At 51.5% G+C, this 24,616-nt stretch overlaps 1 pseudogene; it reads left to right on the plus strand.

Annotated features, from left to right (window-relative positions):
- Window positions 1-6,222: 6,222 nt before the first annotated feature.
- Window positions 6,223-24,616, plus strand: part of LOC133342347 (calpain-1 catalytic subunit-like) — a 33,231-nt pseudogene continuing 14,837 nt past the window's right edge.

The following is a 24,616-nucleotide window of genomic DNA, read 5'->3' on the forward strand; positions in this document are numbered from 1 at the left end:
CTGGATGGGGAGGGTGGGGCTGGGTGGGGCTGGGTGGGGAGGGGCTGGTCACCCCGTGGTGCCCTTATAAAACTCAACGTTTAACCTACTCACGCCGGCTTGTGCCCGCCCTCACAGTCGGCCATATTTGCAGAATACACCACGCCGCCGTTGACCCTGGCCATTGACCGAGCAACCCAACGTTCCTACCAGCTCCCTCCGCAGGAATGTGTTTGAGAGATACAGGGAGTTTCAGGCAGAGGGGGCAGCAGAGAAGGGGGAGCGACCTCCCATTGAGAGGAGTTTGACTGGGGTTTAGCTGCTGGAGCAGAGAGCACGGAAAGGAGAGGGGAGTGGAGGTGAGGTGAGAGGGGAGAGGTAGGGGAGAGAATGTTCACTCACTGTGATTTTCTAAACGGGTTGCATTTTAGACACCATTGTTGTTACTGGTAAATCGTGCTTTTAGTCATATTTACGTGTAAAAAAGCAACCCCATTTACCAGTTGGTTTGGTGATGTGTCGCGGTATTTATCTTCGATAGAGAAATCGTTTTTCGTTGTATTTTGTTGTAAAAAAAACTAATGTGTGTTGTGAAAGCAGAAATGTAATGCCAAATTTCAGCAGCTGGAGCGCCCCCTATAGGATATAAATTTGCTCTTTTTACCGTCGGCGCGGTATCTTTTGAGATTGTGGGGTATTTTTTCGCGAATTTGCAAAAATACGGCTTAGAGCTGCAATATACAGAATATCCGGTGTAAATGCATTTATTTTCAAGAAAGTGACACTTTCCACGGCTATTGCCATAGGACAGCGCCCCCTAGTTGAAAATAGCGCCCCTAGTGGTTGCACAGCGCCCCCTAGTGGCCAAAACATCGCTTATGCTAAAAATAAATTCAATTTTCTGCACTACCCCCCCACCTCTGATTCCCTTCCCTCTGTTCCAGGTCGCCTCCACAGCTGTTCCGAGGTCTCTTTCACTCCAGGGCACTGCTCCATCACCTCAGCTCTGCCTGCAATCACACACAGTTGATATACACGCGTGTTAGTACATCCACATATCAAGACACACACATGTTATTGTGTTCATCTTCGGCAATTACTTTGCACGTTATGTTTATTCGCGACTCGCACCTTTGCCGGGGCTCGAACCTCGTACCTCTAAGATGCTCCAAACTCACCGAGGCTGCCTCTCATCGCTTTGCACCACCAAGTCTTCACACAGGTATAAGCGACTTCGCGTGGTGTAGTGATTGCACTCCGCCCACACGTGGACGTTTAAATGCCGGCCGTGACGTCATCGCGTAATGTATAAATCAGCAAAAATCCAATGTGGGATTTGAACCAAGATTCTCAGGTTCAGAGGCAACCGTGATATACCACTACACCACACAGGCTCACGCATATTGTGAATGGTTCAGTTATTATATAGTCGATTTTTAAACGTTGTTTTCGTTTTAAATATATTGTGAAATATATTTAAAAAATTAAAATTTTAATTCGCGTTTGATTGATAAAAAAAAACTTTAAATAAAGCTGGATTTGACGACCATCGAACAGCGGTGACGTCACAGGGCTGCACGTGGTTTAGTGGCCTCAATGCGACAATGTTTATAGCGTAATTTGTAAATTAGCAAAAAAAATATTAAAACCTGGATTTGAACCATAAATTACAAACCTCAGAGGCAGCCACGCGACCCGCTACACCACGCGGGCTGGATGGTTAATTCCGATCCTCTGGTTATTAGATTATTGTTGTTTTTATTTTTTTGTATAAAAAAATTTATTGAACTCTGGCTGAGAGCTCCGGATGATCGCTGCAAAGTATGATCTTGAATTTTTATTATAGTGTGCTGATCTTTAACGGTGCGTTGAAATTTTTTTGATATTCCTGCTGATACTCCTGCTGTTATGGAGTGACTCATGCTGCCAGCTATGGCCGCAAAGTTAGGTCGTACATGTTGTGTATATCGATTATTGTAAAATTTGAATCACAGTTCGTATGATCACTGTTACATTGTTTGTATAGCTTTATTTTGGTGATTTCGAAAACGTTTTGGTTTAGCCATATTTGTTTGTTGTAGTCCAGAGTTAGCCTGATAACTTTAATCTACATTATCTTATAGTTGTTATTGTTTGACTTGCACCCCATTGGGATTTTTGCACACAGCGTTGATATACGGCGCTTTTCCTGGAAGACTTTGCTGTTTTTCCTGGATTTTTCTGTTGCGCGTAGTCACTTTAAGATGTTTTTGTTCATGTTTTTGTTTGTTACGGTTGCACCCGATTCAAGAGCCGAATGGCTCACAGGGCTATACCTGATAAATGAAACTAATCCCCGTCTGGACACCCCAAACGGTTCTGCATGCAGCCAGTGCCGCTATTGCATCGTCACATCGTCTACAGGCTCAGCGGTGACTGCCAGCGTCGTGAGGTTTCACCTCCGATTTTTGTATCTTGGATCAAGCGACCTCGTCTCGCGCATGACAGCTCCTCGAAGTTAACGCGCATATCATTTTACTTTGTAACAGCTGCACGATCTCAGCGCGTGTGTCTAAAATTAAAACACAAAAACCAGAGGGACCCGGAGAGAGAATCCACGTGAGAGAAAGAAAACACGCGGCCTCCAAATATACAACAGCCACAGCCAGGGTCCGGGATCGAACCGACGCCCTCCTGCGTCACAGGCGAGGGAGATGTCATCTGTACGTCACCGCTGCTCCCTATCACAATCCATTGACGATTTATAGGAGCCGCGTTCCGTCCTGGCAAAACGGCGTGAGACCCCACTGAGCAGTGCCGGATTAAATTATCCTCGTAGCAAAAGTAGTTACACGTGTAGCAGCTACCACACGTGTAGCTACTACACGTGTGGTAGCTGCTACACGTGTGGTAGTAGCTGTGACACGTGTGGTAGCTACTACACATGTAGTAGTAGCTACCACACGTGACATGTGTAGTAGCTACAACTACATGTGTAGTAGCTACAACACGTGCAGTAGCTACCACATATGTAGTAGCTACGGGCCCCGCACTTTTAAGGGTCCCGCGCTAAATGCTTTCAAGCTATCAATTCCGGTTCAGTGATTCTGCACTTGCTCTATTACTATAGTACTATACTGCCTTTAACTTTTATGAACGACTCGGTGTTTAAGGTTAGCGATTTGTCGTATTATCTGGCTGTATATCAAATGAAAAAATGCAATTACGTTACTACGCAAGTAAAACATTTGCGTTTTAATATTTACGTTTTTCTTTTATTTAGGTCCCCTTCATAACATATGCTACAGGCCCCGCAACTAGCTTCATCCGGCACGCCCACTGAGTTACGGGTGATGTTGTCCGCACCGGCGTTGTGAGGCTGTGTCGCCAGTCTCTCTGCGTGCTGCTCATGTGGGGGGTGGTGGTGGTGGTGAGGCAGCCGATGGAGTGGTGAGGGCAGGGCCGGGCCACGGGCTGCCCAACGCCGCCACGCGGGTCGGGGCGTGAGTGGGGGGCGGTGTCCAGGCGGAGTTGCGGTGGTGGGGGTGCAATGCCTCACCTTTATTAATTTATTTCCAGTAGTTTATAATTTAAAAAAATGATATGCACCCGCGATTCCTCATGTGAGGGACAAAGCGAACCCCCCGCCCCAAATAAAGTCAAACTCCGGTTCTGCCGGGCTTAGGGGCCGTCCATAAATGACGTCACGCGATTTTTGACCCCCCCCCTTCGCCACACGACGTCACAAAAAGAAGTCAGACACCCCTCAAATATGACGTCACAAAGCTCTGCCCCCCCCCCCAAAATAAAACATGCTTCCAATCGCTTTAAACTATTGTCATTGTAGTGCGTATTTAATGTGGCGCTGCACTCTGATGTTGTAAGAGAAAACATGTATTAAAAAGTATATTTAATTAAGTAGAACGTGTTGTCTATATTTATTTAAAGTTGCGCATTTTGATGTGACGTCACATTTCTCACCCCCCCCCCCTCGTCACACATCGTCACAAATGTCTGACCCCCCCCTAGGTGCGTGACGTCATTTATGGACGGCCCCTTATCATTCGCCACTGATGTGCGCCCTGGCTAGGAATTCCACTCACGTGCGCCAGGAATCCAACTCGGCGATGAGAGGACATCTTCACCACCGTGTGGATCGTGTCAGTACGCTCGTGTGGGTCAAACCGAGAGGACCGAGCAAAGCTCCACAGCAAGATGACGACTCGTAGACATCTCTGGTAGTTTTTTTTCATGATTATGATGATGATTATGATGATGATTATGATGATGATTATGATGATTATGATTCTCCCAGTGGGGCGCTTATGCTTTGGATTTGTTCCCAAACGAGACTTCGTAACTCTAGATTTGAAGCTTTCGTGACTGCAAGGATTAATACTCTTAGTTCTTTCGGTAAAGTCACGTAGGTAAAAAATGAAATGAATACAAATAAAACCTGATGACGGAGACTTGTGTTGCCTCCGAAACGTCGTGATTTTTATTGTTTTATTTTTATTAATTTCATTTTTTACCTACGTGACTTTACCGAAAGAACGAAGAGTATGAGACTTCGTAAGGCGCCCGTCTTGTCGCCGCTCACGGGAGCCCCACGCACGAATGCCGAGCGGTCACGATGGTGGGGCCACGCGGGGCCATTCCTGGGCCCGACTTGAGGGACACCGGCCCCCTCGCTCGTAGGCGACTGTCAGGCGGAGCTGTGTCGATGGGACGGTAGCGCGCACTCACGGCCCCCACCCCCGCCCTTCTCGCCCCCTCCTATTATTCAGCCGACGGCTAAGTGGTCAATTATGTCGCGATCTGAGGTCATTCCAATTATGCCAAACAAATTACTGTGCGGGTAATGGTTTGCGATGAAGCGATGACATTTTTTTGAGGTTTCACCCCCTCGGCTGCGTTGGCGTTAAAAATTGGCCGTGGCTGCAAATCAGAGTGACCTCGCTCAAATGAGCGCCGATGCATTGTGGCTCATCTCCTGTCGGCAGTCCTGAGTCAAGAGTGGGTATTCCACATGCCTATGGCGGGGTCGAGTCTACCCATAGAACAACCACTGTTGACTTCTCCACAAAGTTGTATTTACTTTATCGACCCCCGGAGGAATGATGGGCTCAGTCAACCCCCAACCAGGATTTGAACTTGCCACCTTCACGATTGCGAGCCGCTCGCTCCACTACCGGGACTCACCGAGTCTGGACTCACCGAGTCTGGACTCACCGAGTCTGGACTTGAGTGGACAAAGCATCTGGTCCTGTGGGCCACAATTCCTTTAAAATAATCACAACGATTCGTGGAGTCACATTGAGAAACCCTAATTCAACGTTCTTCACTCATTTTGTTTTTATCGCCGATAAGACATCGTCAGTGTGAGGGTCGCCACACATTTGAAACCATTGTTGGGTTCGACAACATCACGACGATGATGATGATGATGATGGGAAGGGGGGGGGGGTGTTGTCACTCTGTGTCTTGTCGGGGGGCCGCACGTCAGGGGGGGCCCACTAAAGGCCACCAGGGCCCGCCAGTGGGCCGCGGGACTTGCAATGAAGAACACTGCCCAAATTGAAGAACACGTGATTAACGAGTGTCGTGCTTTATTGTGTAACTGTGCTACGATCAGTCTGAATATAATCTGCCCGAGGCGACTCAACGATCTCAGGGAATATATTATTATTATTCAACATTGATTTTGTGTTCGTTCCATTTATTTATTTTTCACGTGACGCAGTTGTTTGTCCTCCGATTTCCGTTTGCTTCATTGCTGCACTTTGTCGTGTTTTGCTTTTGTTATTTTGGTGACCCGGGCCACTCTTGAAAAGGAGACTTCGCCAGTTCTCTACCTCGGTAAACAAAAAATAAACTTTCACCCGACTTAACAGAAATACAATTTTGTTTATGCTATCCTACATATCCATAGTGTTTAACGATGGTGGAGTTTTGTGGCCAAATGTACTGAACAATTTTCCATCCAAAAATATTTAAATTCAACACAGGCATGCAAATCAGAGAGAGAAAACAAACATATAATGACATCTGCGGTAATGTTTACAGTGTTTGTAATCACAGGACATCATCGTAAGCCTGCCTTCGGTTCCAGCACGTGTTTACCTTAGCGTGAGCCAGGGTACATTGTCACGGGGTCTGTCACGTGATGAAAATGTGGCGTCAATTATAGGCTCAATTACAGCACAGTCCTCTATATCAACAGATGCTCTCTCACTGAAATTCATTCAGGAGTGGCCGCAGACCCAAGACATCGCCACCCTGTACCCCACTGCAGCCAAAGATAAAATAATTTAACTTAAAGTAAAAAAAAATAGCAAGCTTCTAGAAAGTATAATTCGTAGCATATTATATTAATACACAGTAATTTACACAAATTAAACAAGCTCTTCGGATTGACGGCACAAGGTTAACAAAGATAAGGGAAGACCATCAACAGATTGGAGAAAGAGCTCCTCAAACTCTTTTACATTTTTGGAGCAAGTTCCAGAAAGGGTTTCGGCAGCTGCCAAAACCACCGGGTTTGTCGACTTTTTTGTTCTTTCAAATTTCTTCCACCAACCAACCGACCGGCAACGATGTCCTCCGACTGCTGTCACTCACGTGGCTGCCCGGGTGCCGCCCCCGCCCTCTCGCCGAAGGTGAAATGCCACCATGGGCAGGATTTCGCGGCGCTGAGAGACGCGGCCCTCGCTCATTGCGGTCCCTTTGAGGATCCCTGCTTCCCGGCAGGACCCACGTCCCTGGGGTACGATAAGCTGGGGCCCTGCAGCAGGTTCAGCGACGGCATCGTCTGGATGAGGCCATGGGTAAATATGTTTTATTTGTGTATTATATGGTGCAATGTTGTTGTTGTTGTTAAGATGGGGTTTGTCGTAATTTACAGATTTGAATATTTAGTTAATGTTTTCGGCATACTAAACTTTTTTTTATTTTACCAGGTAAGGCCCACCGGGATATCTAGTTATTTTTCAGAAGCGATATGGCCATCACAAATGATAGCTCAACGAAGTGGCTTAACATCACGTGGAAATGTCTGCCAGCCAAATACTCTAAAAGCGTGACGTCGATTCTAAATGTGGAGGGGAAAACCGGAGGACCCGGAGAAAAATCCACGCGACCACGGGGAGAGATACATGCAAACTCAAATATACAGCAAGCGTCGGGGTTGGGATCGGACCCACGACTTTCTGTATACCAGGCGAGGTAGTTAACATCTCGCCACTGGACTTGCAATCCAGAGGTCGCTGGTTCTGTTATCTCGGCAATAGAAATGGGTCCCCCCGCAGTTAGTCGATCGGCAGGTCACATACGGAGGGGTAAAGTGTGAGTAACTCCCACATCTTCCAACATGTCTGGACAGCGTGGAAGAGTAGACCAAATACCGTCTAGAGCGCCCTCGAGTCGGAGGCTCCTTTCCACCAGCTGTGGGTGTGAGCAAGCAGGCACCTCACTTCGATTCCTGGTCACGGCTAACACCGGTGTTGGGGGACATCTGAGCCGGTCCTCCTGGTTCACTGTTTTCCTCCCATAGCCAACACCCGCACCACCCTCCTCCCCATCAAATACTGTAACTGCTATCGGCCAACCATCCCAGGTGGTGAAAATACTCAATTGAAATGCCAACATCACAGTCAACATCGCGCCGCTACTGCAACACAATTACTCGGTAGGATCCTCCAAATAAAAAGCAAAGAGAATGAGCGAGGGCCTTCCTGGGTTAACGAGAAAGCGGCGTAATAATAACAGCGGGTGTAAACATCCCGTGTGTGTTCATGTCGTGTTGATCTCATTCCCTTTTAAATACACCCAAACAACTGCATTTAGCATCTAATTGGCTCCTAACGACCACGGAGCGTTGTGTGGTGGACGCTTCACCCCCCCCCCCCCCCCACTTAGAGAAATAAAGTCTGCATCAGTCGCCACCCGATTCATCGGCGGCACGCAAAACGACGCGCAGAGCGTTGGCGACGAGCCGGCAACACAAATCCGTCGTGTTCTTGCGATGTCACGATAATCTAAACATGCCTTTAGATTATACCCTTTGGCTCTTTCGGTAAAGTCACGTAGTTAGAAATAAAATAAATCAAATCACGACGTTTCGATCGCAACACAAGCGGTCTAATGACGACCGCTGGCGTCATCATATCGTTGGTGTTGCGATCGAAACGTCGTGCTTTGTTTTATTTTATTTCTACCCACGTGACTTTACCGAAAGAACCAAAGAGTATGGATTCCTGCAGTCACGAAAGCTTCAAATCAAGATGCCTTTAGATAATTTTGATAATTTTTCTGGTCTAAAGTTACACGTGATAAGGACACTTTGTTGAGCAGTCATTTGAGGCCAGGTCGCTTCTGAAAAAGAAGCTACATTAGCTCAGTGGGCTTTGCCTGGTAAGATTAAAACAAGTTTAGTTTTAGTCGTATTTGAATCGATTTGTTTAACTTTCCTATACATACTCTTTGGTTCTTTCGGTCAAGTCACGTAGAAAAAAAAATGAAATTTTTAAAAAAAAATTTCACCTACGTGACTTTACCGAAAGAACCAAAGAGTATGGATCATTGCAGTCACGAAAACTTCAAATCTAGAATTTCTGATACCTTTCACTCTTATCGTGTTTTTTTGTACTGTTTGTTGTTGTAACGTTCTGATCTCGTGCCCCTACTGGACATATGTGAAAAAGAGCTTTATAGCTCATCGGATTTATTCTGCAGTATAAATAACTATTCTGATTCTGAGTCTGGCGACCCAGGCCGCCATTGAAAACGAGACACGTGCACAACAACAAAATTGCCAGGTTACATTTAGACCAATGGTTCTTAACCTGGGGTGCACGCACCCCCTGGGGGTGCGAGATGCCCTTCCTGGGGGGTGCGAGACATCGCAATTTTTTTTTAAGGTAAACCGAAAACACAAAACACATTCCTGCGGAGGGAGCTGGTAGGAACGTTGGGTTGCTCGGTCAATGGCCAGGGTCAACGGCGGCGTGGTATATTCCGCAAATATGCCCGACTGTGAGGGCGGGCATAAGCCGGCATGAGTAGGTTAAACGTTGAGTTTTATAAGGGCACCACGGGGTGACCAGCCCCTCCCCACCCAGCCCCACCCCTCCCAACCCCCACCCAGCCCCTCCCCACCCTCCCCTCACCACCCAGCCCCACCCTCCCCTCCCCACCCAGCCCCTCCCTCCCCACCCCACGACGGACGGACACAATAATCCCCTGTGGGCTGGTGGAACCAGTGGGTTCCTACCAGTATTAAGCACGGCCACGTAAGTATAACTACTTTGTTCCATCAAACCACGTTCTATTTATGAACACGATACATTTGTTTAACGATTGAGAACCAAAGGGGATACAAGGCTGCAGTGAATCTTAAAAAAACACTGGCTTAGACACTCGTGCATTTGGCTTAGAATATTTTGAAATAAAAACCCAAATGCAGCAAGACCCTCCTGGGGAAAGGTCCTTGAACTCGGTGTGGGTGTTTGCTGGATACATCGGTAATTAGTGTTATGAATGATCACCTACCGATACCAGTCTGACGAATCGAAATTGCACTCAGGCGCGCTTGTTGAAATCACGTTGTGTTCGTCTCTGTGTTCAAAACAGGCGTACACACACATGCACCCGATAGCAGTCCCGTTTTAAATATCGCCAGATCATCAATTGTTGAGCGTTTTCTCCCCAATAATCGACGATGTCCTTTCGCAGGAGATCACCAGCGACCCCCAGTTCATCGTGCGAGGAGCCAGCAGATTTGACCTGTGCCAAGGAAAGCTCGGTAGGGATGTAAGCATGGGTTTCTGTGTGAGTCTATGTATATGTGTATGTGTAGTAAGTATATGGAGGCTTGACGACAGGATCGGAGGCACACTTATTTATTACACCAACACAGTTAATTACAGGTCACTGGGCTACAGGGATTTCTCGACAGCTAACCCCTCTAACCTATACCAATTCCTCCACTACGGGACTAGGGGAGGCTATCTGTCCCAGCTTGGTTAAGCTGGGATCCCGGCTCCCTGAGTCACCAGACCAGCTTCGTCTGGGCTCTCGGGGCCACGCCACCGGCTTGCCCTGGTCGGCCCTTATAAGGACAGCGAGCCAGGGGAGCTCTGGGGCCTACACTAGCTGGTCTTCCGTCTTCTCTGGTTATAGCTGAGTCCCGACTCCCGAGCCTTTCGGCTCATCACCTTTTATAGGACTTGCCCCCAAGGGGGGGGCCCGTGGGGGATACACATGCGGACGTCGGTGCGAGCGCCACCCTTGTGTACGGCCGTAACCCCGCCCCTTGTGTTTGTTGGCCATCCGTGGCCATGCATAATCACACCTCAACATTCGTAGACATGCGCAATTACACCTCTACATCACCCCCCCCTGTACAGCTCGCAGCCGTCCCCGGCTGCAAAACTAAAAAAAATCAGAATAAAGGTGCATCCCTCACAAAAACCCCGTGTGTGCCTCGCGTAATTTTTAACAAGAACAAGAACAACGAGAGGAAGAGAGAGAGAGAGAAAAAAAAAAATAACCCGACGCACCCCCCCCCGGATAACACCCCAAAACCAACATATATATACACTCCGGACGTCACCTTTCCCATCGTCCGCAAGGCCCCCCAACGGCCGACCTCACAACACCCCTCCCCTTTTGTCCGCCAGGCCCCCCAACGGCCGACCTCACAAAAGTCTGCGCGTTTTGGCGCGCGTTCTCGCGGCGGGTCCGTCACAAGGGCGCGTCCCGGCACGCTCAGTGACGGTTGTTGACGGTCCGGGTGCAAGAGGGTCAGGCTCCGCTGCCGAGTGACCCCCGACCCCTCCGGGAGGGGTTGGTGGGCGTGGGCCCGTCACTCCTGTTTCACCTGGGGGCGGAACAGTTGGCGTCAGGTTAGGCGAGTGCAGCGACGACGGGGAGTCGGCGACACCCTCACACGTTTGGCCATGCGTGTGTGTGTGTGAACCCCGGGGCGGCGTGACGAATGGTTTTAACCTTGAGGGGTGCACATACCACCGGCGCCTCCCCCATTTGACGCGAACACATTGCGGCCGCAAAACCTGCACGACCTCCACTGGCCCCCGCCACGGCCGTACCAATTTCGACGAGGTTGCCAGCGGCACCTGAGGACAGTGCAACCACGCCCTGTCCCCTGGTACCCATTTGACCACCTGCACCCGCCCCAACCGAAGCCTCTCGTTCGCCTTCTGGCGGAGTTCAGAATTTTGCACGGCCGCTTCCCGCGCCTCAGACAATTGAGCGATGTTAAATTTAACGTGTTCGGACAACTTAGACTTCGCCTGGAGCGCCGAGAGCTTCAGCTGGGTCGCCACAGGAGGGTTAACTTCGCGCCCATACATTAAAAAGAAAGGGGAAAATCCGGTGGCCGCATGGGGAGCCATTCTGTAGGCCTGCAACACACCGGCTATGCGGAGGTCCCAATCCGTCTGGGATACCGACACCTGCTGGGACAGCATGGACGTGATGGTCCGATGCAGCCGTTCCACCATCCCGTCAGTTTGTGGGTGATACGGAGAGGTCCGAACCTTCTCCGTACCCAAGAGGTCGCACACCTCACGTAGGAGTTTACCAGAAAAATTCCTACCCTGGTCAGTAAGCAGCCGTTCCGGAGCACCCTTGTCGAGGACATAGCCCTGGACAAAGGCCTCCGCGATGGCTGCTGCCGATTGGTTCGCCAGGGGCCAGGCCATAGGCCATCTCGTGAAGTATTCAACCCCCGTTAGTAAATACCTATTGCCCCTGGGTGTAGCGGGAAATGGGCCAAGTATGTCCAGAGCGACGAGCTCGTTAACCCTGGAAACTTTTATGGACTGCAGCGGAGGGTTGGACCCCCTAGCAGGTGGCTTCCTCTGCGCGCATTGCGTGCACGACCCCAAGAGGTCCCCCACGTCCTTTTCCATGCCCGGCCAGAAGAAATCTAGCTGGAGCGTGGCAAAGGTCTTATGAACCCCCAAGTGCAGAAGCCGCTCATGAACAGCCCATACCACCTTACCCCTTAAAGCAGCAGGCACGACGAGCCGCTGGCGCCGGGTTTTACCATTCCAGTGCATTAAAAGTCCCTGGAACAACCCCCACGAGTCAACGTTTTCCACCCCCTGGCCAATCCCCCCGGCGCGACGGCGCAGAGCGAGGAGGGAGGTGTCCTCCATTTGGAGGCGACCCCATTCCGCGACTGACAACCCCAGCAACGAATCCCTCCCTTCTTGCTCGATAGGACCCGAAACCGAAGGTGCATCGGCAGCGGCCACGAGGACCGAATCGGTGGTGACGTTCGGAGACCTACAACGCCCCGAACCCAAGAGGCACGCGCACTCCGAAGTGGGTGGCAATCGCGACAGGGCGTCAGCGTTCGTGTGGCGGAGACCCTTACGATATGTGGTGACAAAGTCATAGTCTTGGAGAATCTCCAACCATCGAGACAACTGGCCCGATGGTTGTTGAACCCGCAGGGCGTATTGTAGGGCCGCATGATCTGTACGGACGGTGAACCGCCGACCGTACAGATACGGGCGGTACTGCTGAATGAAATAAACAATCGCCAATAATTCCCGACGGGTAACGCAGTACCGCTGTTCGGCTGGAGACAGTACCCGACTACCGTAAGCCACCACATGCTCTACGCCCCCAATGAGCTGGGACAGCACGCCCCCGATGCCCGTGTTACTTGCATCTGTATCGAGCAAGAAGGGTTGTGAAAAATCCGGGTAATTCAACGGCGGCGCCCCCACCAAAGCATTCCGGAGGGCGCGAAAAGAAGCCTCCTCCTCCGGCCCCCAATGAAACCTGACTCCCTTGGACGTCAAGGCATGCAAAGGTTTCGCAATCGTAGCGAAGTCAGCCACAAATCGCCGATAATACGACGCGAACCCAATGAAACTCCTGACCTCTCCCACAGAGGTGGGAGTCGGCCAGGAGCTGACGCATTCCGTTTTGGCGGGATCAGTGGATATCCCCGAGCGCCCAACAATGTGACCCAAATATCGCACCGATTCGCGGAGTAAATGGCACTTCTGTGGTTTAAATTTCAAATTGGCAGCCCGCATTTTGAGAAAAACAGCACGCAACCTCTGGAGGTGTTCCTCGAAGGATTTGCTAAAGACGATGACATCGTCTAAGTAAATCAAACACGAATCCCATTGCAACCCTGCCAAGACCAATTCCATTAACCGCTGAAAAGTTGCCGGCGCAGAATGTAAACCCATCGGCAAGCGGTTAAATTGGAAGAGACCCTGCGGTGTCCGAAAAGCAGTCTTAGGTTTTGATTCGTCATCCAGAGGAAGCTGCAAGAATCCAGATAGCAAATCGAGGGTGGAAAAGAATCGCGCCCCCGCCAAGGCATCGAGCGACTCATCCATTCGAGGAAGCGGGTACGCATCTGCCACAGAGATTTTGTTCAGACGCCGAAAGTCGACACAAAACCGCAGTGAGCCGTCGTGTTTTTTCACCAAAACGATCGGCGCGCCCCACGGGCTATTGGAAGGGGAAATGATATCGGCGGCTAGCATGTCATCAACAGCCGATTTGACATGATCCTTTTCGGCGGGACTCAACCGAAAGGGATTTTGGCGGATTGGCGCGCTGTCACCCGTGTCAATATGGTGTCGCAGCAATTTAGTACAACCAATATCAAATTTGTGTTGACTAAAAACGTCAGCAAATTCGCTCAGAAGAACTCGCAGCTGCGCGCGCTGCGAGTCGGACAGGTCCACTGAACCCGCGCAAAGCGCATCCAGCCAACCGTCATCACAGTCCGAATGCGGTCGCGACGGAGGATCGGTGGATACCTGACCCACGAGTGGTTCCTCATAGGGTACCGGCGTTGCGTGTGCAAGCACGGTCCCTTGAGGAACCACGGCCGTTCGCGATCCCACATTAAGGACTGCAATGAAGGGGTCCCCATCCCCTCTCACCATGGTCTGAGCCGCGAGCAAATCTGGTCCATTTACCCCGGCCCGAGATGGTCCCAACAAGACCCCCCGATCCGCAACCCCTTCATTAAACGGCCGACGCAATCTAAGAGGGACGAGCATCTGAGCCCCCGGAGGCACGCGCACAGTTTTTGTGACGAGCGCCTGCACGGTGGCAAACGCCCGACGCTCCGTGGTGGGGGAAGACAGAAATGTAACGCGTCGGCCCGATGGGAGCTCAATGCACCCTTGGTCAATAAGGATGCGGATGGGCATTTTGGCCAGAAAATCCGTCCCCAACAGGCACGGAACCGCGAGTGAGGAGGAAACCAAAACAGGCCCGGATAATTTAATGTCCCCAATGCAGATAGTGGCGCGGATTTGGCCAATAATGCCCAGAGAGCCCCCGTTAGCGGCATAGCACGGCACGTCAACAGGGAGCAAGGGACGACTTTGAACGGGAAGGATGTTATAAATTAAATCAGATATAATGGTCGCCGATGCCCCTGTGTCAATTAAAATCCGCACCTCTACCCCATCAATGTGACCGACCACGACCGATGATCCCGCCGACGCAGCAACGACACGATGGGCGAGCTCCGACCACTGACCCGGTTGGAGCGCCCGCCGCATTACCGAACGATCGCGCGCGACGGATGGGGAATTTGGAGCCCTGTTTAGTTGGGCGCGTGAGTGTGTGTCGGATGTGTGCGTGGGCCAAACGTGTGAGGTGCCGCGACTCGCCGTATTTCTCTGCTGGAGCTTGGGAGGAGACGGCGTGGCGTCCTGACGAGGTGTCGCCCCGCGCTGACGGGGAGCCCGGCATCCTGACGCAACGTGGCCTTGCAGGCCACAGTTGTAGCAGCGTGTGAGCGCCCCCGATGTCCTGGGCTGCTCCTGGCGGCTCGGTTCATTCCGAGCCTGTGGTACTGCCGCTCTCCATTCCCCTCGCCGCTCCACCCCGCAGACCTCCTCCGATGGGAGGGCGGTAGCCGCCATGGCATGGCTGGCCGCCCCCTTTGCCGCCTTTCGACGAAGGGACCGCAAGCCCCCGTGGATGTGGCGCGCGACCAGCAGGGACGACATCTCTGAGTCGTCTTGAGCCAGGACGTTGACGTCCAGCTCATCAGCGAGTAGCAGCAGCTTCTCAGCCACCATGGCATCCACTCCTTCCTCGTCCATCCTTGGGAAAGCAGCCTTCGCTAGAGCCAGGAGAGCAGTCCGGAAGGCCAGAGGTGATTCGTTGGTGCCCCGACGCCGATCGTGGAAAAGCTGCCTGCAGTCCGAAGGCGGCCCATAGACGGCTGACAGCAGCTGCAACGCCAGGTGTAGGGTGGCGCGCTTTTCCCTCGGCGCCGAGGTGAGGGTAGCCAGGGCGTCGTTGTCCAGCATCGCTGGCAGCGCGCGTAGAGCCTCGGCGTCCGTCCAGTTCGCCATCTCCTGATGAGCGATGAACCGTCTCTTGAAGCCGCCCCAGTCTCCGTCTGCGCCTACGAATTCTTTCAGAGGTGGCAGACGCTGCTGCAAGGCGACGTCCGTGGCTGTAGATCGCTCTCCGTCGCTCCCCGCCGATGATACAGTGTGGGCGGGCTGTGCACATGGCATCGCCGGTCGCTCCGATGTCGACGCGCCGGCCGGTGTTGATGATGTCACGGCTTGTGCTTGGCGCTCAACAGTCACGTGACGCGGGCCGGCCCCGCCGTCCGCTCGCACTGTAGAGATGGCGGGAAATTTAACCACCAGCCGCGTCGGGGTGGCGGGAAACGTTGCCGCGCGCCGGCTGCTGTCGTCGACCCGCGCTGCCCCTCCAGCCCCCAGCCGCGTGATCTCCTCCAACGCAGCGGCGGCGGCGTAGAGCAGTTCCGCCAGGCGGGAGTGGGCCAGCCGGAGTCCTTCAGCCGACGCATCCCCCCCCTCTTGTCGTAGCGGCACGGGCGTACTTGGCCCCGGCTGCTCCGATCCGACCCCGGCCATCTCTGGTGTTGAATCGGCCGCGGCGTCTTCCATCTCCGACTCCTTGGTACGTGTCGTCCCTCGTGTGTCCATCGTTTGGACGTTTTACTTCTGACACCAGATGTAGTAAGTATATGGAGGCTTGACGACAGGATCGGAGGCACACTTATTTATTACACCAACACAGTTAATTACAGGTCACTGGGCTACAGGGATTTCTCGACAGCTAACCCCTCTAACCTATACCAATTCCTCCACTACGGGACTAGGGGAGGCTATCTGTCCCAGCTTGGTTAAGCTGGGATCCCGGCTCCCTGAGTCACCAGACCAGCTTCGTCTGGGCTCTCGGGGCCACGCCACCGGCTTGCCCTGGTCGGCCCTTATAAGGACAGCGAGCCAGGGGAGCTCTGGGGCCTACACTAGCTGGTCTTCCGTCTTCTCTGGTTATAGCTGAGTCCCGACTCCCGAGCCTTTCGGCTCATCACCTTTTATAGGACTTGCCCCCAAGGGGGGGGCCCGTGGGGGATACACATGCGGACGTCGGTGCGAGCGCCACCCTTGTGTACGGCCGTAACCCCGCCCCTTGTGTTTGTTGGCCATCCGTGGCCATGCATAATCACACCTCAACATTCGTAGACATGCGCAATTACACCTCTACATATGTATGCATGGTGACCTTCTTTCTCACCGTACGTGGCCAACCGTGCTAACCGGAGGTGCGTAGGAAGGACAACAAACGTAACACAAAAAGCAGTTATAAAGAAATGAGTTTACTATCTAGACGATGATTTAAAAGCGCACAGCTCCAGCGACTTCCTAATATCGGAAGAGCTTTCCAGAGGGCCGCGGAAGCGCATCTGAAAGCGCCGCGTGATGCGGTGACCACCTTTTTGTTCGGCGTCCAACCAAAAGCCGCCGCTGTCGCTGCTGCGAGTATGAGCGGAGTCTGCGTGATTGATGGTTTATCGCTCCTCGACGAGATCGGCCAGGTGATTGTCGTGGTTCAATTGTGGGTGCACCTGGGACCGGTGCTAGAGGTGGGGGGGGGGGGGGGTGAGCTGGACCAGGTGGTGAGAAGGAACCCAAGAGGCCAGGATGAGTCTCATTTGCAAGCCTGATCTCCAGGGCAACAGTCTTGTCAGTAAGGGGGGTGGTGGGGGGGGGTGATTTCCACCGAGTATTTGTTAAGGTGCGGTATTTGACGTTTTGAGTTTGGCTCCACGTGGTCCGCGGTGCTGCCCTCTCACGCCAACGCCTTTGGCTGCACCAAAATCACCCCTTCAAAAAGACAAAGGCGCAGGCCTTGAGATGCTTCGACTCTCACGGGCCCACTGCCGGCAGAAGGGACTCCCACGAGAGGGAGCTCGAGAGGTCATTCTCATGCGGTCCTCTCTTCCACGTTGACCGAATAATTTGGAGGTGGGAAGCGCCCGCATTTTACCCCCCCACACGCGGTTTGCCGATCGACGAACTGCTGGACAGGGGCGGGCGGTTTTGAGGGATGGTTGAGAAACGTTGACCATCTTCTTAACGCACCGTGCCGCGACTTGGAGTCGAACCTCTGTTTTGGAAGTCGCGTTGCACTGACCACCGCACGCACCACTGTGGCAGCCCCGACATCTCCCGCATCTCAGATGAGCTCGGTTGGCTCCGTACGGCGCGAAGGAAAGAAGTGCAACTAACTTTCGATTTAAAGCTTTGGTGACTGCAGGGATTCATCTTCTTGGTTCTTTCGGTAAAGTCACGTAGAAGGGAAATAATAAATTAATAAAAATACAACATAATAAAATACAATTCTCACGACGTTTCGGCTGCTGGCGTTGTGGCCGAAACGTCGTGAGAATTGTATTTTATAATGTTTTATTTTTATTATTTTATTATTTCCCTTCTACGTGACTTTACCGAAAGAACCAAGAAGAAGTGCAACTAACGTGAACGTTTCAACGCACAGCAGAACAAACATAACGTCGTTGAATTCGAGGTCTGGTGCGACTATCACTGCGGACACGTGTAGTATTATACATTCAATCAAATTATCGCTCAGGTTTATTTCTTCCTCGTGGAATATTCTACAGTGACCCTCGTGTGTTCTGACGTTTCAAACATCATCTCCACCGGGCTGACGATGGTGATGAGAACTCAGCCCTCCCTGCTGCGAAAAAAACACAAACACGTGGCGGATGGAACAGTGCCGGATTAAGCTAGTGCGGGGCCTGTAGCATCTGTTATAAAGGGGCCCTAAATATAAAAAAAAACAAATATTAAAACACAAAGTTTTTACTTGCATAGTAAAGTAATTGTATTTTTTCATTTGCTATACAGCCAGATAATACGACAAATCGCTTAACTTAAACGCCCAGTCGTTCATAAAAGTTCAAGGCGGTATAGTACTAGAGTAATAGGACAAGTGCAGAAGCACTGAACCGGGATTGATAGCTTGAAAGCATTTAGCGCGGGGCCCTTGAAAGTTGCGGGGCCCGTAGCTACTACATATGTAGCTACTTTTGCGACTACGATAATCCGGCACTGCGGTAGACCTCCTGGTAAACGTCTTGAGACTCAGGAAGACCGCCGTCCTGGGTAAACACGCGTCATAGGAATGACGATGCAGAGTGTAAACATCCCGTATGTATTCATGTCGCGTTTATCTCACTCGTTTAAATATACCTAACAACTGCAATTAGCATCTAATTGGCTCCGATCGGCCATCGAGTGCGTGTGATGGACGCGACACCTCTGCTTACAGAAGTCAAATCTGCGTCAATTTCCACCCAATTCATCTGCCCGCCAATCAATCACCGGTGTGTTACGGTGGAGAGATGTTAAATACCTCGCCTGGTATGCAGGAGGTCGTGGGTTCGATCCCGACCTTAACACCATTTATATTTGGAGTTTGAGTGTCTCTACCTATGGTCGCGTGGATTTTTCTCCGTGTCCTCTGGGTTTTCCCTCCCACGTTTAGAAACAACGTTGCGTTTAGGGTATTTGGCTGCAATAAATTTCCAAGCGACGATAAGCCCCTCCGTTGAGCTTCCACTTGTGGCCAAGTCGCTTCCGCAAAAAAAAGAGCTGGACAGCTCAGTGGGCCTTACCTGGTAAAATAAAAAAAAGTTTCGTTTAAAATTGTATCTAGCGATTTGCTCAATCTGATGGTGATGACATAATTGATGATGATCACGATGACGAGAACTGGATGCCCCGTTTCTCACCTCCTCGTGGCAGGAGACTGCTGGTTCCTGGCAGCCATCTCGTCGCTGACCCTCAACGAGAGGCTCCTGGGCCGCGTGGTGCCAATGCAGCAGGGATTCGGCACGTGCCACGCCTACGCCGGGATCTTCCACTTCCGAGTACTCGCCCACCTCACTTTAGAACTCATTCCTCTAAGAAACTACTCTTTGTGTTTCGTTCGTTGTCCTTCACCTCCCCCCCTTAACCTACGATTAGCGCGGTTGGCTACGTACGGTGGTGCAAAAGAAGTTGAACATATCTTCTTGGTTCTTTCGGTAAAGTCACGTAGAAGGAAAATAATAAAGTAATAAAAATAAAACATAATCAAATAATTCTCACGACTCTTCGGCCACAACGCAAGCAGCCGACTTCAGGTGGAGAACAGGTCTGTCAAGTAGACAGAGTCTGACAGACCTGTTCTCCACCTGATGACGGCTGCTTGCGTTGTGGCCGAAGCGTCGTGAGAATTATTTGATTATGTTTTATTTTTATTATTTTATTATTTTCCTTCTACTTGACTTTACCGAAAGAACCAAGAAGATGAATCCCTGCAGTCACGAAAGCTTTAAATCGAAGTTTAACATACATACGGGTCAACTCTCTGCTCCTCAAAAAGTAACCCCCTCCACACCAAAATAGCAGAGCAGGGATCAGAAAGACGGCTGAGCCACCACCGCTGAGATCCTGGGGGCCAGTTCCAGGCAGCTCTGCCTCTGATTAAAACGGGGTTTCAAGTATTTCTTTTTCCCAGTGGCTGATGTTGATGGAGAACAACAGTTGCAGTTTTACATTGGGCTGGTTCATGAGCCAGATGATTGCGTCAGGGGTAGTGGAGTGCCGTGTCGCGACCGCGACGATGACTCCCCCTCTTCCTTCGTGATTGTGACTGGGGACACCGAATCTCCGTTACAAGTCGCGTGGTTCTGTTCTGGGTGGTGACCGCAGTTTCCGCACAATAACCGGAGCGGTTTTTAATTTTCCATTTGTGCATCATCATTATGATCATTAATTATATTATCAATCATAATTAATCATTATCAATCAATCATCAATAATCACTCATCATCAATGATCATCACTCATCATTATCACTCATCATAATCATTATCATCAATTATCCATCATCAATTATTCGCATAATCTGCTGATGCTGCTATGGTTCGTACAATGGATCATGAGGTTCAGGGGTTGTGGTTCAATAAGCTTCACGGTCGGAAATTGCAGCCCAGGGGACTCTTCTGCGTGGATGGGTCCTTCACGAGGAGGCTGTTGTTGTGGTTGTTGTTGTTTTTTTGCAAGTTGATTGCCTCAGCCGATTTGTCAACGACTGCACGAAACGCAAACACAGATTCAACATTTGAGAGCACTCAAAGCACTGCACACAGAGCTCATTGCGCATGCTGTTTGTAGATATTGATATATACATGAATACATTAACGTTTGCTTTAATAATTTTTTTTGTATAATACAAATTAAAAGAAGCATAAATAGAACCATCAGGGTGGTTGTTCGGATGTCGAGTACTGGTGACATCATCCGACCAGCGATAAATTGCAAAAATTCTGAATTTAGAATTCCTCGCTTGTCTCTACCGATTAGCATTGTCAACCACTTCCTAAAGTCACTGGTGCACATTCGCAATGGCGTATATATTATTTTGCGCACGACTGCAAACGCGTTCAACTATCGCTCGGCTATTGCTCGTTTGCCCGCGGAATCCTTCCCAGAACGAGTTGCGACATTCGAAGCGTCGTCTCAACCCAGAGCTGTCCCGCTGAGAGGTGGCGGTAGCGGTAGCTACGCTGCAGCACGTGGCTGCCTGCAATCCCGTGCGCTGTATGGACAGCGACGGTTGGTGGATCACGCACGGATGTTGTAACTGCTCCCTTCCCGTGGGCGTCAAGAAGGAGCCGTACCATGGCTGGCCAGGAGATGGCGGTACAGCAACGTGTGGACTAATCTCCATCTGGCCCATCTGTATTGGATACAGTGCTGCCTCCTCATAGGCCTGGGTTGGTCGATGCTCCTTATTAAACGGCCAATAACACCTTAATATGATTATCTAGATTATTTGGCTGATATACAGTTCAACATGATAAGCCACTTCGTTGAGCTATCATTTGTGGCCAGGTCGCCTCTGAAAAAGAAGATAATAGCTCAGTGGGCTTTGCCTGGTAAGATTAAAAAAATAGTTTAGTTTTAGTCGTATTTACCTTTCACTCACATCGTGTTTTTTTGTATTGTTTGTTGTTGTAACGTCTGACTCCGTGCCCCCACTGAACATCTGTGACAAAGAGCTTGATAGCTCATCGCATTCCTCCAGTATAAATAAATATTCTGATATATAGAGGACCGCAGAGCTTGGTGGTGGGGACTTTGGCACCGGCTCACCGCGTGGCTGCTGCCTTCCCCTTCGTCTGCGGTTCCTCCTCCTGCTGCTGCTGCTGGCGCCCCCGAGTGGTCCTCTCGCTGTCTCTCTCTACGAGAGAGCGAGGAGCGAGCACCGCGCGGCGACGCGTTCCAAGTTCACAGCATCATCATCGTCGTCGTTGTTGTCGCCATTGCAGTTCTGGCGGTACGGCGAGTGGGTGGACGTGGTGGTGGACGACAGGCTGCCCACGCTCAAGGGGAAGCTGGCGTTTGTGAGGTCGTGCGAGAGCAACGAGTTCTGGGGAGCCCTGCTGGAAAAAGCTTATGCCAAGTAAGTCACGCCAGCCTGGCTCGAGAGCCAGAGGGACAGGTAGCACCTCGTTTCTACCACGCGCAGATGAGCCGAGCCGAGGCGGCCCCGGTCGTTTTTCCACTGCGCAGCGCGAGCCGTGCCACCGGTGTCGCGCATGACGAAGGAGTTTGCGACGCGTGCGGATGACTTGGGGATGCTGCGTTTGAGCTGTGCAACGGATGCATCGTTAGCCCCGGCCCCAGGGCCCTGCGTGACCTCGAGATAGGTTCAGATGTTTTGTGAGACCACTGCAGCTCGGCTTGATTCTGGAGCTTCACAGGATATGGCCGGCGAGAAAGCCACCCTGTGTGGCGAGGGCCCTGCACTGTGATAAAGTCCAACACAAATCCGGCACCAGATATCGGTTCGATTCATTTCCTGGCACTCGTAAACATTCCTTAATGTGACAATTCACACAAAAGAAAACTCCCGGACTGTCGGAAGCTAAACTGTCGGACCGGTGACGGTGGTGACCAATTGTGACGGAGGTGACGACGGTGACCGCGGCGACGGCGGTGACCTTTGCCGCGTGCGATCCCCGGGGGGGCAGGGTGTGCGGCTCGTACGAGGCGCTGAGGTCGGGCCGCTTCACCGAGGCGCTGGTGGACTTCACGGGAGGCGTCAAGGAGCATTACCTCCTCGGCGAGGCGCCGCCGCCCCACCTGTGGCTCTTCCTGAAGCGAGCGGAGAATGCCGGCTCCCTCATGGGGGCGGCCACCCACCCTCGCCCGCACCCCGGGAAGCGTGGGGACGCAAGCTTCCTGGGCCCTCACTACGCCTGGCGCCACGGGGACGATTGCTCCGGGCCGAGCCCTCGGTACGGCTGGGGCCGCGACTTCAGCGGCCTACGGCCCAGCGCCTCCTTCTCCTCCTCCTCGTCGTTGTCGTGCTCCGGCGTGGGCGAGCGTATGCCGCGCACGCGGCCGGAGCAGAAGACCCGCGACGGGCTGGTGCTGGGCCACGCGTACTCCATCACCGGCGTGGAGAGGGTGCGCGTCACCGGCCCCCGCTCGGCACGCCGCTTGCTTGTGTGCTCAAACGCTCGCACGCTCACCTTACTCACTCGCTCTTGCGCTCGCTAACTCAATTACTCACTCATTCGCCTGCTCACTCACTCACTTACTCGTTCACTCACTCGCTCACCCATTAACTCACCCACTCACTCACTCGCCCGCTCATTCAATCACTCACTTTTAATGTCTTGGGAAGACTGACAGATTTCTGAGGTCATTGGCGTCAAACCTAAAAAAAAATAGGCCATTCCGGGGAAAAACTGCTCAGATTTCAAATGTATTTTTGTAACCAGGCGTGAACTCAAGAGAGCAGGTTAGAGCCGCATTTTAAAAAGTAGCCTGGGGTATAAGTCTGCCAGAAGGCGGCGATGATTTCTGCTGTGCATGAGATCCCAACTGAGTAATCCATTGTGTCATTTTCGAATGTGGCAAATTTGGGCCCTGACGGTGGGCACACGATGGCACGACCCTTGCGCACGACGTCACGGGGGCTCATTAACGTCCGCCGTGAAGCAGACGGCGCGCAGCGTTTCTCCGGGTTTTACACCGCCGCGGTGTTAACCAGGGCGGCCGCCACATTCGAACCGCGAACCTCCGCAACGTACGGCGAACGCACCCACGCCCGCCGGGCCGCGTCGCCGCCCGCCCAGGTGGCAGCAAGCGAGGGACGCCAACTCTGCCGCGTGCTTTAAGACGAAGTGTTGATATACGTTTGTCGTCCACCAGGTGAAGGTGGACGGCGAGGTGGTGGAACTGGTGAGGTTGAGGAACCCGTGGGGCAAGGTGGAGTGGAACGGCGCGTGGAGCGACAGGCATGGACCCACGGACCAAATATTTCACTCCAAATAACCAATACCAATATCCCCGACATTCGCCACTAAGTGACGGTGATGTCACCGCAGTGCTTGTGCCAGGCTAGGTGCACTTTGAGGCCACGTGAAGTGTCGAAGGATTGCTGACAGGAGGTCACAGGAAAGACCTAGGTGCCGTGGGTTGGCCGACTTGAGATGACTGGCAGCTGCACACACAATTTAAAAACGCACATACACTATAACACACACAGACCCACAATAACAGGCACACACACACACAGTCGCCACTGGTATTGGTCGGCTGCATACGGTGCAAAATAATATCTGTGGGGACGTTTTTTTGCCAGTATCAAAGATAAGAATAAGAAGAGGGTAAAACCTCTTCTTATTTTTTCGTGGCATGAAAGAAGTTTGACGTACGTTCATCTGCCAAACGCCCCCGATGATGAACTATTTACCTGCAAGTCAGTCCTTGATTGGGATCGCACAGCAGCAGCAGTAACATCGCTCCACCCCCCCCCCACCCCCATCTGTGAAAACTAGGCAGGACCCTCCTGATAATGAGTCTTGAGACTCGGCGAGGCTTATCTGGATTGACAAGCGTAGTCATAATATTATGCCACTGCTGCAGTGATTGAATATAACCTGCCAAATAACTAAGTAAAAAAAACTATGTGTAAATAAAAAAAACTGATGTTGCTTTTTAATGTCTGAATTAGGTGTCAAGTCATGGGGTAGGAAGAGTTGTTTGACCATACTTCACCACGCTGGACAGTGTGTGGGCTGGTCAGTGTGTGGGTTGGTTACTGGAGTCCTATTCAAACATAATATCTTACTATAAATGCTATTTGTATGATTATAATTCTGTCTGTTTGTAAACCATGCCTTGTTTTTGTAGTTTTTGATATCTTATATTTTTCTTTTGCTTCCGGCTTGTTAAAGCCCAGGTCTCATTTTGGTCTCTATAGGCTCTCGCCTAGTTACGAATAA

The sequence above is a fragment of the Lethenteron reissneri genome, chromosome 14 (assembly GCF_015708825.2).
Source record: "Lethenteron reissneri isolate LAM-NWPU_2019-01 chromosome 14, ASM1570882v1, whole genome shotgun sequence".
In the NCBI taxonomy this organism is placed as follows: Eukaryota; Metazoa; Chordata; class Hyperoartia; order Petromyzontiformes; family Petromyzontidae; genus Lethenteron; species Lethenteron reissneri.